This window comes from Camelus bactrianus, chromosome X, assembly GCF_048773025.1.
Source record: "Camelus bactrianus isolate YW-2024 breed Bactrian camel chromosome X, ASM4877302v1, whole genome shotgun sequence".
NCBI lineage: Eukaryota > Metazoa > Chordata > Mammalia > Artiodactyla > Camelidae > Camelus > Camelus bactrianus.
This window is the reverse complement of record NC_133575.1, coordinates 88,442,073-88,454,781: the sequence shown is the minus strand read 5'-3', so window position 1 is coordinate 88,454,781 and position 12,709 is coordinate 88,442,073.

Here is a 12,709-nt window from a genome sequence, read left to right as displayed (position 1 = left end):
GAGGGCAGTGACTGAGGAAATTAAAAGCAGCGGGACTTGGTGGCTGATTCAATGAGATGGTTGCTGGAAAAGGAGTTAAGGAGGACTCTCAGGTTTCTGGCCTTAGTGATGAGTGAGTTTGGGGTTCACCAACCAAGAAAAAGAATGGAGAACAGGATTTGGAAGAAAACTGCTGAGTTTAGTTTTGGACATCTTGACTTCCAGATGGTTGTGGGGTGTCCAAGTGGAGATGTCCACTGGAAACTTTCGGATATATGAGTCTAGATAGAGCTCCAGGGAGCTATCAAGGCAAGAGATTTAGATTTGAAAAGCATCAGAATATGGATAATGGGAAAAATCATCAGAGGAGATGAGATCACCAAGAGAGAAGATGTATAGTGGGAACAGAGGAGGGCCAAAGATAAAAAAAAATTGGACTATCAGCGTTCAATGGGCAGACAGAGGAAAGGGTTCAGGACAGGCTGGTGCTGGCCCTGGACTATATATTTTAGAAACTGTGGGATTGAATGAAAGACTCCAATATAGTAGCCCCAGTCTTTCTTTCTTGAAACTTTCTAAAACTATTTTATGGCCTTTCTAAAACTATTTCTAAACTATATGATTGAGAATTTTAACAAATTTTAGGGCTACGTAGTTTTTAACTTCTAATGTAGTAACTTTCTCTGAAGATTGTTGCAAATTGTTGCAAAGCAATTTGCAACAATGCTTATTGTAAAATTTTCTGAGTTCCTTAACTAAAAGCCCCCTTAAGCAGAAAAATTGTATTTATTTTGTCTCATATACCTAAAATACTTTGAAGTATCACATCCCTTTGATCCAGGAAGAGTTGCTTCGTCTTAGTTTTAACCTAGAAAAAGCACTAAGCACCAGGCACAGTGCTTAGGAACATAGTAGGCGGCCAACACAATTCAAGTGGCATTACCTGAATTCACTGTTTTTACCTAAATATGCACATGGTATCCTGTAGCTACGCAAACATACACATACACACACACACACAAGTAGGTGAGGTCTTTCTAAAATAGTGATGGCTCGATTGAAATCTTGTCTTTCAGGTTTTTGTTTTAATTTCTTTTGGCACTGAAGGGCAAATTAGAGAAAGAAAAAAAAGCTGGTATGTAGATTCCAGGGGCTGTTTCCCTTCAGATTATTACAGCATGTTAGAAACTGATCACAGTGGATATACAGCAGCTTGCCGGGGTCCCTGCAACATGCCTCAAATGCAAAAATCCTTGGTGATGGACGATTGTGGGTAAAAACATACATGCATCAGATTTCTTCTCTGATAGCTTCCAGACCCCATTTTAGTGGGTTTGGCTCCCAAGGCGAACTCCATTGGACAGCACGGGAGTAGCACTCAGTCACTTCCCCCACACTTGGCCTGCGTTCAGCGGGAGGGCCTGACTAGCTGCTTACATCGTCTCCCTCCTAAGGGAGAAGGGAAGTTAGAGATCTCCCTGTGAGTCCTGAGTCGCCATCTGTGCGTAGAGTTTTATCTGCGGGAGCCAAACTGCTCTGCTTTCTCCCTGCTGAATTGTGCTCAATCTCCGAGGAGACGCTCTGGTTGCATTACTTCAGAGAGAGAGAGAAAAAAGAGTGAAGTGAGAGGGGAGAGAGAGAGAGGGAAAGAAGAAAAAGAAAAAAGGAGGGAAGGAGGAGGGAGGAGAGAGCCGGCACCCCTTGCTGTGCGCTGCTTTCCAGGGTGCGCTCCGCCCTTGTAACGCTCAGTACCCACACGTGTCCTAAACCCCATGAAGCTCTTTGCTTCCCAGCGATTAGTAGTAACAGTCCAATCCAAAGGTGACCCCTGATTTGTTCATGAGGAGAGGATAAAGTCCCTTGTTTCCTGCATATCTTTTTTTTTTTTAAGTACAGTGTTGAGTTAAAAAAAGAAAACCTCTGGGAATTCCAGATTTACAGGTACACACTACTATGTATAAAACAGATGAACAACAAGGTCCTACTGTATAGCACAGGGAACTATGTTCAGTATCTTGTAATGGCCTATAATGAAAAAGAATATGAAAAGGAATATCTGTATGTTCATGCCTGACTGAAACATGATGCTGTACACCAGAAATTGACACAGCATTGTAAACTGACTATACTTCAATTAAAAAATTAAAAATAATTAAGTTAAAAAAGAAAAACTCTAATGTTCCAGGAACCTACTCCTCCCTCCCTCCCCCTACTGTCCAGTGCTGTTTGTGGCTTCACAGGTAAACCGTGCTGTCACCCTAGGCAGAGCCTTCATGCATCAGCTGAGGGTTGTTGTCCCCTGGCCAGGCTGTAGCGACCACACAGAGCACATCAGCCTTCATTACCGTCAAGTCTCTGTGGCTGTTGCCGCCTTATTCACTTCTGTCTCCAGGGGATGAAGGTGAGGGAAGTTGGCTGTTTTTTTCAGCCTTTGGCACAAAAAGAAGAGAAGAAAAGGGAAGGTAAGGTAAAGAAAGAAAAGAACAGGAAAAGGGAAAAGGAGAGAAAAAGAAAAAGATGGGAAAGGAAAAAAAGAAAAAAAAACCTGCAACAATTGTCCCAGGCTCCACACCTAGCTCGCATGGCTTTCTCTGCTTCTCTGCTCAGGAATTCATTCAATGAATGATGTTTTTTTGAACCACAGACTTTCTGTTCCCTACTGTGGGATAAGGAAAGTATATGCAATGGAGAGAGGTCAGGCAGTGGAATGGGACCCCTCTGGGTTCTCATTCTAGGACCTAGCACGGGGTGCTGGGGTCGAGGGTCTTGGGTAGTTTAGAGTCGGAGGCATTAGGCGTCGAGCTTTCACAGGAAGAACAGCCCTGAAAACAGGTAAGATGAGACGATGGGAAACATCACCAGCTTTATAAGCTTCCCTCCTTTGGGGTGTGACTCCCATCATGCAATGGAACAGTCTGCTCAAAGGAAAATCTGAAGTCCAGAAAAGGAAGGGCTTTGCCCAAGGTCACACACACACACACACACACACACACGTGCGCGCGCACACACACAGCCATTTAGAGGCAGAGCTGGAATGCTAGCCCCTAGACCCCCAGCTTCCCAGGACAGTGTTCTTAATACCCTAGTGCCTCCACCAATGGAACAAACCAGGCCAGGACCTCTGCTTCTGGCACCTTCCGCTGCTACTCTAGTCCCTGTGTCTGGACTGTCAGCCTTACAGATCTCTTCGGTCCCTCAAAGGGGACCCTTTCCTTTCTTTTTCTTTCTCTCCTTTTCTCTTTTCCTGTTTTTTTTTTTCCCCTTCTTTTCGAGGAGACACGTAAGAGCTTGGGGGCCTAGAGAGATAGTATCCAAACTCCAAAGAGATCTGGAACACCTGAGATGATGGTTAAACATGTCAGTCTTTCCCAGCTGTTACTGAAACTCAGCGAACTCTCAGGACCCTTTTAAGAAAGGTATGCCAGTCAATGGAATTTATTGTGTTTACACGATCCCTTTCCTTCCAACGTAGCCCTAAAGCTAGAGGGGAAACAGTCTTGTTTTTTTCATTCTTATTATAATGTCTCTGTTTGACTATAACACTCATACACATTTCATAGCAAAAATGAATATTATGGAAGAATATCAGAAAAACTATGAATCAACAGATGTTCTTAAAACCTTTTTGCTAACTGTCAAAGAAATCCCCTTTCTGGACACAAGAGGGAGCTTTTAGCTAAAATGAAAATAAAGGCAGTTTAATGCAGGCTCTACCATCTTTATTTTCTTTTCATTAAAAAAAATCTAACTTTGCTGACTTTGAAAAGGCATTTAAGTTAACTGATCATGGAATTGTTTAACAATAGAGCTGACAGGCTCCTTGACCATGGTGACCGCTCTTCAGTGGTTGATATGGTTGTCTATTTATTTATTTAAATGTTTTCCTTCCTTGGCTCCTGAGACACAACTCTGTCCCTGGCTCTGCTCATAACTTTTTGACCATGCTTCTCTCTTTGCTCTCCCCTTCAGTGTAGGTACTTTCCTGACCGCCTCCCCGACCCCACCCCAGCTCTCTTATCTTCTCATTCTGCAATATATACATACTTTTCTCGGCTGACCCCATCCAGTCCCGTGGTTTCAATTCCAACTACGTGCTGATGAATGTCACCACACGTATCTCCTGCTATTAAGTCTATGCTGAGGTCCAGATATGCATATTCATTTACCTGCTGTCCAAGCCCACGAGTACAAAAGCTGCCAGAGGAAGATTGGTTGGCTTGACCCAAGGAGCAGTAAATTGGAAAATTTTGGAACAGGTTGGTTAGGGAGCCTTTGGGTTTTCAAGGTCCACAGAGGATCACCTTGGATGACCATATGAACCATGATATTTTTTTAAAGCAGAAGAAACAACAAAACAAAAACAACAACCAGAAAACCCTCTAAATACTAGAGTACAACAAAAAATATCACTTAAAGCTGAGTTGTCCAATATAGTTGTCTCTGGTCACAGGTGGCTCCTGAGTGCCTCAAATGTCGCTGGTTTGAATTGAGATGTGGAGTGTATGTAAAATACATATCAGATTTAAAAGAAAGCAAAGTATTTCATTAATCTTTTTAATATTGATTCTAAAACAGCTCCTGGCTCATATCAAGTGGGCAATAAATGTTAGCTGTCCCTGTTACTAGACACTCAGTTCTGGTCATTCCAAATTTCTTGATGTCACCAAAACCAACCAGGCACTTTGATCCATCTCTACCTTTGTGAATGCTGTTTCTCCTGCCTGGAATGCTCTACCTTGAATGCTTCACCTATTAAACTCTAACTCATCTTTTGAGATCTAGCTTAAATGTCATTGGCTGTTTGAAGCCTGCCTCATTACCAGGAGTCATTTTCTCCTCTGCGGCACCATGTGCATATTGCAATTATTGCACAAATTGTGGTGCAGTTACGTGTGTATCATCATTTATGTGTCTGTTTCCTCTGTTAGACTCAAACTCAGTGGGGATAGAGGCTTGTCTGCTTTCTCTTGATGTCTCCAGAGTCTAGCACATTTGCCACATAATAGGCACTCAGTAAGTGTTTCCCAAACTGAAAATTGAATTAGCTAATCAAACCATGATGATGATGATGATAAGAGCTAATGTTTTATTGAGTGTGCTGTATGTTGTTCTTGGAACTCTGCATACACTGCCATATTAAATTATTCTAGATGAGGATTCTAAAGCTCTGTGAGATTAAGTGACCAAAGTTGGTAATGACAGAACCAAGATTTGAATCCAATTGGCTCTAATTTCTATGTTGTTTACCAATTGCTCATCTTTCTGCAATACGCTGTTCCACTTGTTTTGTGTACCATTGAAATAAATGAGTGAACGTCATTTTTTATGATAGCCCTTCACAACTTGGAAGATACTGCTTTTTGTCCTTTGAACTTTCTCTTCTCTTCCGAATGAATTACATTTCTGGTTACATAGCTGGAGCTGGCTCACATCATCTCCTGAGAGCTTATTCTATGCATCTCTTCCTGACTCCCATTCAGTGACATCACTTTGGTGGCTTGAGATAGCCCATGGTGGTAGATTTTTACACCATGGAAATATGTAGATGCTACAGATAGACCACTTTTCCCCCTGGTGAGCCAGTTCCTAAACATTTACCAGCACATGTCTGGTGTTCCGGGTTCTCTTGAGTCAAGTGGTCATTTGTATTTGAATAAAGAGAGCAGTGTAGACCACAGCATCTTCCTTAGTCTGGAGAAAGAAAGGAGTTATTCTTCTTTTGAGATGCCTTTGCTGTATTTCCAGATATACCTAGACTTAAAGAGAGCTGATAGAGCCAAGAAAGAATTTACTGCTCCAAATTGTTACTATTCTCCTTTCTACTGAATCCTGAAAACTGCAAAGGTGGAGGCTCTGATCTTTTGTTGAATTTGCAAAGATTATTAGATCGTCTGCTTTAAGCAATTTATACTGGTTCGGGCAACACAGCTAGTGAATGCTAATGCCTGGGTTTCTTGATGGCCAGTTCATAGCCCCTGTCACCCATCACTGTGCTGGCACAAGGCATTATTTGGAAATATTTGCAAATATGATTGTCAGTCAGTGGTATATGAACAAAACACATTTTCTAGATAATCACTCTGAAGATGTTTTACTTGATGTTCAAACTGTTCAGTCATCAGAATCCCTGCACATTCAGCTATTACACACATTCATATTTAAGGAGAAATCTGTGCCCTTGTAACATTTTGGTGCTGGAGCGATCTCTGTTATTACCTTGAGGACAGGAATGATGGAAGATCTGATCTGGTAGTGCACAGCGTTGATTACATAAGTACCTCATAAAGTCCAGCTGAATGAGTTACGTTCATTTTAGTGAACTGGGCTTCAGATTCCTCCCCACAACTAGTCTAGACCTATTCCCTGGAAACCAAAAGCCCTGGATTCCCCAAGGTAGCCTCAATTCCAAAATCTGTCTGGCTTTAAGTCCTCATGCCAGAAATGTGCCTTACTTTTTGATTCATGAAAATACCATCACAGCACACACTGGGAATGGGACTGTTTTGCTGGAAGAGGATAAAGCAATTCATCATTATTGTTAATTTTTATTAGGGAATTTTTGGGGGAGCTGTTGTATGGTCTGGATGAGTGGGCATAGCTCTTGAGCTGGACTGATGGAGACATGCGGGAAACCAGAAGAAAGTGATTTGAGCTGGCCTCAGGCAGGCTTCTTCTCAGCAGCTCCCTCTGAGGTGCTGTGTCTGTGGCCCACTCACTGCCCAGGACCTACATGTCCAGCCACATGTGTGCCGTGAGGGGACAGTCGCCTGTTGTACATGGTGCAGGCAGTATCCATGAGGCTCCTCTCTCCAAACCCAGTTCTCTATTGCCATTGCTACAGCCCCTGAGTGGCTTTCCCTCAGGGCCTTGTCTGGACCCAGGGCTCTGAAGGGGAGACCAGACAACGTAGCCTATGGCACCAGGAGAAGCCTGATCAGGAGGGCTTATGAAGGCTAGTTGAAGAAAATATTAGGGGCAGGCTCAGAATGTGACTGATTGAAGGAGAACTGAGTAGAACTCCCCTCTCTGGGAATTTCTGCAAGGGCAAGGGCAAGGGCATGGGCATGAAGACAGAACATTCTGGAAGAAGCAAACAGTAGGGTAAAAGGTCACATGTGTTTGGCTGAAGAATAGCTGAACTAAGCCCCTTCTGCTCAGTATTTTTCTGAAGATGGAGGAATGAGGACAGAACTTTCTGAAAAGAGCTATGTGATATATGATATCACTTATATGTGGAATTTAAAACAATGACACAAATGAACTTATTTACAAAACAGAAACAGAATCACAGACAGAAAATGAACTTACAGCTACCAAAGGGGAAAGAGGAAGGGATAAATTGGAAATTTGGGATTAACAAGTACACACTACTATATATAAAACAGATAAACAGCAAGGACCTACTGTATAGCACAGGGACTATATTCAATATCTTGTAATAACCTATAATGAAAAAGAATATTGAAAGAATATATATATATATGTATGTATGTTTATAACTGAATCACTATACTGTACAACAGAAACTAACACAACATAATAAATCAACTATACTTCAATTTAAAAAGGAGCTTGTGATAAAAGGCAGAGCCTATCAGAGGCTGTTTCCAGTTAAGGAGACTGATTATCAAATATGATCATGACTCTCAAGGTTCTAAGCAGACAGTGGACCAACTCCCTTTTTATGTGGATTTTCTTTTCTATATCAAATCTGGCATTCTTCAGCTCTTTCTGATTATAAACCACATTATGGGACCAGCTTCCTTGTACTATCTTGCTCTTCTGCTTGTCCTTTCTCTCTTTATATCTTTAAATATGAACTCTGTACATCCAATCCCAAGGCTCGAGTGTGTCAGCCTCAGACACTCCTTAAACTGGATAATCAAATAATTTATAGACGCTTAGTTGAAGAATCTTGTATTCTTATGAGGAGGAGAGGTGAAATAGAGTGCTAAATAGAGTGGAAAGAACAAGGATGGTACTAGAAAAGGGCAAGGCTTGAGGTTCAGACTGGGCAAAGAAACAGACAAAACCCTAAAGCCCAGGGGAAAGCTGAGGCTCTAGGTGAGCACTGAAATGAATTCCAGTAATATTTGAGGCTGGATGAGGTAGCTGTGGAGTCTGGCAAATATGCTTAAATACTTATCTGAAGGAAGAGGAGATTAAGAAGTTATTGCCCAAAATTACATCCAGCAGTGTTTGTTTCCCTACTAGTTGTCTGTGTTGTCTAATTCATAGAAGTAAGTGCTTATTTGAAGGAGGAGGTGGAAAACTGTCACCACCAAAATTAATCCAAGTGATATTGGATTCTGGATGAATTACAGGCATGCTTCATTTTATTGTGCTTCACAGATATTGTGCTTTTCACAAATTTAAGTTTTGTGGCAACCCTGCATCAAACAATTCTATCGGCGCCACTTTTACAACAGCATTTGGTCATTTAGCGTCTCTGTGTTACATTTTGGTAACTCTCACAATATTTTAAAATTTTTAATTATTACGATTATACTTGTTGTGCTGATCTGTAAGCAGCGATTTTTGATGTTACTGTTGTAATCGTGTTGGAGCACCACGAATTGTGCCCATATGAAACAACAAACGAAATTGATAAATGTGTGTGTTCTGACTGCTCCATTGACTAGCCATTCCTCCATCTCTCTCCCTCTCCTTGGGCCTCCCTATTCCCTGAGACATAATGATATTTAAATTAGGCCAACTAATAACCCCACATTGGTCTCTAAGTGTTAAAGTGAAAGGAAGAGTCTCATGTCTCTCACTTTATTTGTTTTCATTTCTTGTTTTTAATTATTTTGGTCAGCTTTATTGATGTATAATTTAAGGACTATAAAATTCACTAATTTTAAGTGTACCATTTGATGAGTTTTGACAGCTACATAGAGTCTCACAACATCCACTGGAATCATAATAGCGTCCCCAAAACTGTCCTTATACCCTTTTATAGTCAATCACCCACTCCCATCCCAGACCCTGGCAATCACTATTGGTCACTAAAGTTTTGCTTTTCAACAGTTGCGTATGCATCTATCTTTGTGATCATGTTACACTATTTACTGTCACATACAGTAAATATTGAAGTTGAGTAATATAAATCCTCCAACTTCATTCTTTTAATTTTTTCCTGAGTCCTGTGAATTTCAATACACCTTGAGAACCTGATTGTCAATGTCTACAAAACAACAGCAAAAAGCCTGCTGGCGTTTCAGTTGGGATGATTTTGACCTATGGATTTGGCACTTTAGTATTGAGCCTCCCATAAATTCATCCTTATGTTTTTAAAAGTTATGAGTGATATTGTAAATAGTATTTTAAAATTTCAATTCCTGATTGTTCATTACCAGTACATAGAAATACAAAGCATTTTTGCTTATCAACTTTGTATCCTGCTAGTTTACTAGACTCACTTTTTTTTTCTGGAAGATTTTTTGATAGACTCTTTAGCATTTTTCTGTGTAAGTGATAAATAAATATAGTTTCTCACTTTAAATCAAAATCCAGAAATGATTAAGCTTAGTGAGGAAGGCATGTCAACAGCTGAGGTAGGCCGAAAGCTAGGCCTATTGCACCAAACATTTAGCCAAGCTGTGAGTGCAAAAAAACCAAAACAAAAGAAAAACGTCTTGAAGGAAATTAAAAGTGCTACTCCAGAACACATGAATGATAAGAAAGTGAAATAGCCTTATTGCTGATATGGAGAAAGCTTTAGTGGTCTGGATAGAAGATCAAACTGGCCACAACATTCCTTTAAGCCAAAGTCTCATCCAGACCAAGGTCCTAAATCTCTTCAGTTCTATGAAGGCGGAGAGAGGTGAGAAAGCTACAGAAGAAAAGTTTGAAGCTAGCAGAGGTTGGTTCATGAAGTTTAGGGAAAGAAGCCGTCTCCAAAACATCAAAGTGCAAGGTGAAGCAGCAATGAAGAAGCTGATGTAGAAGCTGCAGCCAGTTATCCAGAAGATCTGGCTAAGATAATTTATGAAGGTAGCTACACAAAACAACAGATTTTCAATGTAGAGGAACAGTTTTTTTATTGGAAGGAGATGCCATCTAGGACTTTCATACTTAGAGAGGAGAAGTCAATGAATGTCTTCAAAGCTTTAAAGGATAGGCTGACTTTCTTATTAGGGGCTGATGCAGCTGATGACTTTAGGTTGAAGCCAATGCTTATTTACCATTCAAAGTCTTAGAGCCTTTAATAATTATGCTAAATTGACTCTGCCTATTCTCTATAAATGGAACAACAAACCCTGATGACAGCACATCTGTTTACAGCATGGCTTACTGAACATTTTAAACCCACTGTTGAGTCCTACCGTTCCAAAAAAGATGCCTTTTAAAATATTACTGCTTATTGACAATAGACTTGTTCACCCAAGAGCTCTGATGGAGATGTGCAATGACATTAATGCTGTTTTCCTTTCTGCTAACACAACATCCTTTCATCAGCCCATGGATAAAGGAATATTTTCAACTTTCAAGTCTTATTATTTAAGAAATTCATTTTGTAATGTTATAGCTGCCATAGATAGTGATTCCTCTGAAGGATTAGAGAAAAGTAAATTTAAAATCTCCTGGAAAGAATTCATCATTCTAGACGTCATGAAGAACATTCCTAATTCAAGGTAAGAGGTCAAAATACCAACATAAACAGGAATTTGGAAGAAGTTGATTCCAACATTCATGGATGACTTAAGAGGGGTTCAAGTCTTCAGTGGAGGAAGTCACTGCAGATGTGGAAATAGCAAGAGAACTAGAATTAGAAGTGGAGCCCGAAGATGTGACTGAATTGCTGGATTCTTATGGTAAAACTTTAACAGATGAGCAGTTGCTTCTTATGGATGAGCAATGCAAGTGGTTCTTTGAGATGGAATCTACCCCTGGTGAAAATGTTATGAAGATTATTGAAATGACAACAGAGAATTTAAAATATTACATAAACTTAGTTGCTAAAGAAGCAGCAGGGTTTGAGAGGATTGACTCCAAGTTTGAAAGAAGTTCTACTGTGGGTAAAATTGCTATCAAATAGCATTGCATGCTACAGAGAAATTGTTTGTGAAGGAAAGAGTCAATCGATGGGGCAAACTTCATTGTCTTACTTACTTACTTACTTACTTATTTATTTATATGAAAATACTTTACTCACATATATCAGAATTTTATCTATTTTTTTATTGAAGTATAGTTGATGTATAACATTATATTCATTTCAGGTATACAACATAGTGATTCAATACTTTTACAGATTATACTCCATTAAATGTTGTTATAAGATAATGCCTATCATTCCCTGTGCTATACATTATATCCTTGTTGCTTATCTATTATGTATGCAGTAGTTTGTATCTCTTAATCCCATACTCCTGATACGGGATTAATGACTGGAAATACTAGTTTGTTTGCTATATCTGTGATTCTGCTTCTGCTTTGTTATATACATTCATTTGTTTTATTTTTTAGATTCCACATATAAGTGACAACAGAGTATTTGTCTTTTTCTGACATTTCACTAAGCATATTACTCTCTAGGTCAATCCATATTGTTGGAAATGGCATTATTTCATTCTTTTTATGGCTGAGTAGTATTCCATTGTACATATATACCACATCTTATTTATCCATTCATCTGTTGGCAGGCACTTAGGTTGATTCCATCTTGTGTATTATAAATAACATGGTTATGAACATCGGGGTGCATGTATGTTTTTGAATTAATGTTTTTTGTTTTTTCTGGATATATACCCAGGAGTGGAATTACTGGATCATATAGTAGTTCTATTTTTAATTTTTTGAGTAACCTCCATACTGTTTTCCATAGTGGCTGCACCAGTTTACATTCTCACCAACAGTGTATGAAGGGTCACTTTTCTCCACTTCTTAGCTAACAATTGTAATTTGTACACTTTTTGATAGCCATTCTGAAGGGGGGGGGGTGATAGCTCATTGTGGTTTTGGTTTGCCTTGCTCTAATGATTAGTGATGTTGAACATCTTTTCATATGTCTGTTAGCCATCTGTATGTCTTCCTTGGGAAAAAAAATGTCTATTTAGGTCTTCTGCCCATTTTCTGATTGAGTTGTTTGGTTTTTGATATTGAGTTGTATATGCTGTTTGTATATTTTGGATATTGACCCCTCATCTGTCATATTGTTTGCAAATATTTTCTTCCATCCAATAGGTTGTCTTTTCCTTTTGTTTATGGTTTCCTTTGCTGTGCAAAAGCTTTTAAGTTTAATTAGGTCCTATTTGTTTATTTTTGCTTTTACTTGTTTTGCCTTAGGAGAGAGATCAAATAAAATATCATTACAGTTTATGTCAAAGACTGTTTTGCCTGTGTTTCAGGTTTTACATTTAGGTCTTTAATCCATTTTGAGGGTTTTATTTTATTTTATTTTTTTGTATATGGTGTGAGGAAATGTTCTAATCTCACTTCTTTACACGTAGCTGTCCAGCTTTCCCAGCACCACTTATTGAAGAGTCTGTCTTCTCCATTGTATATTCTTGCCTCCTTTATCATAGATTAATTGACCATAATAAGTGCATGGGTTAATTTTTGGGAGTTCTATCCTGTTCTATTGATCTATTTGTCTATTTTTCTGCCATTACCATACTAATTTGATTTCTGAAGCTTTGTAGTATAGTCTGAAGTCAGAGAATGTGATATCTCTAGTTTTTTTTTTTTTCTTCTAGATTGCTTTGGCTATTTGGATCTTTTTATG